Source organism: Palaemon carinicauda, chromosome 15 (genome assembly GCF_036898095.1).
Source record: "Palaemon carinicauda isolate YSFRI2023 chromosome 15, ASM3689809v2, whole genome shotgun sequence".
Classification (NCBI taxonomy): domain Eukaryota; kingdom Metazoa; phylum Arthropoda; class Malacostraca; order Decapoda; family Palaemonidae; genus Palaemon; species Palaemon carinicauda.
Window position 1 is genome coordinate 26,506,009 of NC_090739.1, and position 2,842 is coordinate 26,508,850.

Sequence of the window (2,842 nt, forward strand, 5' to 3'; positions counted from 1 at the left end):
TGTGATATACTTTTTAATTGGGGTTCAAAATATGCGATATATAATAGGACAGTGTTAATATATATATATATATATATATACATATATATATATATATACATATATATATATAACATAATATATATATACATATATATATATATACATATATATATATATACATATATATATATACATATATATATATATATATATACATATATATATACATATATATATATATATATATATACATATATATATATACATAATATATATATATATATATATATGTATAGATACGAAACTCAGCGGTTTTCTTCTATTTTTTGGGGCAGCATCACGATCGATTATCTTCAAGTTTTTTATACCTGGTGATGTCTAAATAAAGTTCGGAATTCTGTGATTAGGCAACTGCGAAGTTTAATCTTTAATATTTTGTAATCAACACTACCTTGAAAAGTTAATTATCACCCCTATTGTCCAGTGGATTCTTAAGAAATGGAAAGTATTAGGAAAATACTGCATTTCGTAATTATCTATCCGACTTGATATCTTCTATTCACATATGGCAGTCAGTAATTGTCGTAAGCTATTCATGATCTACTTTCTAAATCTCACTTCGAAACTAATTTCATAATATGTATTCTTTTTCATTATTCAAATGTTATAGTCGCTATATGAATACATAGGCATTCATATATATATATATATATATACTAAATATATATATATACATATATATATATATATATATACATATATATATATATATATATCATATAATATATATATATACATATATATATATATATTATATACATATATATATATATATATATATACATATATATATATATATATATACATATATATATATATATTATATACATATATATATATACACACATATATATATATATACATACACACATATATATATATATACACATTATATATACACACACACATATATATATATATATATAGTCATCATAAAACATGACCATTCTTTAATAAAAGCATATTATTTATCATATATTACAATAATTCACCCTCAAAACTAGTTGAATTCGTACCAGTGATTTCCCAGATCAAAGTTCTGGGTTTGAATACGTCTGAATTTTTATTAGAATAAACCCCGCGGTATTCATCATAATGAAAACAATATGTGCATTCATTTTTCACTCGTTCTAATGAAAGAAAAATACGTTGAATAAAAAATCACGATTTTTCAGCGTATTTATTGACGTTAAGTGGAAATCTCTCTTTATTTCTGGATTCTTTTGTTTTTGATGGAAAATAGTTTTCATTTGCATTGCTTTCTCTTTCCGTTGTTTTTCAAAAGCGCTTTGAAGCTTATTCGGGATTATGAACTGATGTTTGAATGTATTCATTTTTTATTTGCAATATGCTTTTTTATGGTTTTCTTTTAAAGCAAAACGCAAACAATTACATTCACTTTTTCTTACTCTTTTCCTTCAAAGGCTTTCCTAACATCAGGATTAAATTGTCATATTTTAAGCAAAATAAAAATAAAAAATAAAATTTTTATATATCATTATAGCATAACCACAAATTATTTGTCTGATATTTTACACACACATATTTTTTAGCAAAAAAAGATAATAATTTTACAAGCCAATTAGCACAAACAAACATGTCCCCTGATTTTAAATAATTCTAATCATTAATAAGACAAAATCCGTGGTAAAGATTAATAAAAAAAAATTGTAATTTAAATATATAATTAGTATAATAATGAACATTAGACTAGTGATAAAAATATTAAAATTATGATAGAGCAGTGTTTTCTTTTTTATTAGTTTATGAAAAATCATTGTTAGCAAACTTATTATTGTTTATTTAGGTACTTTTATTAGTAAATAAAAACTAATTTCTCATTCAAAGCGCACAAAATTAAAGTCTTTTCAACAAATTTATATCTAAACTTTGTATCCATAATTCTGTCCCTTTTATAAAGTTATTGCTAATCACAAAATATTATATATCAAAATAATATTACACCTCTCTCTCCTCTCTCTCTCTCTCTCTCTCTCTCTCTCTCTCTCTCTTATACACGAATATATATGAACGCACAAACACACACATGTATATATATATATATATATATATATATATATATTATATATATGTATATATATATGTATATATATAATATATATATATATATATATATATGTACTAAAATATCAACGCTTGAAGGCTAGGAAAAATAGAATACATCCGAGAAAAACAACTATCTCATTTCTGTTCTCATGTTATTCAAGATTACAGGCATATATCTAAAACACGTAAGAGCTTATGTCAAAACAGATGAAAGTAGTAAAAGCTATATAATGGCAAAGCGAATTAATTGACGCGTGGGCTGATGATCACATGTAAGTGAACACTTGCAAAAACGAATCATCTTTATGTTGATCTGATATTATGAAACAAAACAGACCGTATAGAACAATTGATATTCTCATTCATATCATTTCCAGGTTTTCGTTCATTTAGAAAAAAGGCGAGTTTTAATCCTAAGTTGATTTATATTGGAAAAAGGCGAGTTTTAATCCTAAGTTGATTTAAATTGAAAAAGGCAAATTAATATATATATATATATATATATACATATATATATACATATATATACATATACATATATAAATATATGCATATATATATATATATATATATATGTATACATATAAATATATTATATGTGTATAAATATATGTATACACACGCACACAGACACACACACACACACACATATATATATATATATATATATGTATATATATATACATATATATATATATATATATATATACCAAATATACATCCCTGTCTTTAC

General features: G+C 22.6%; 1 protein-coding gene across 1 annotated transcript in view; it reads left to right on the top strand.

Moving 5' to 3' along the window:
- The window catches only part of LOC137654528 (zwei Ig domain protein zig-8-like), a 57,189-nt gene extending 57,143 nt beyond the window's left edge, over window positions 1-46 (top strand). The window contains exon 7 of the mRNA XM_068388237.1: window positions 1-46. This exon is cut by the window's left edge and continues 236 nt beyond it. The gene's annotated coding sequence lies outside the window, so the exon portion shown is untranslated.
- Window positions 47-2,842: the final 2,796 nt, after the last annotated feature.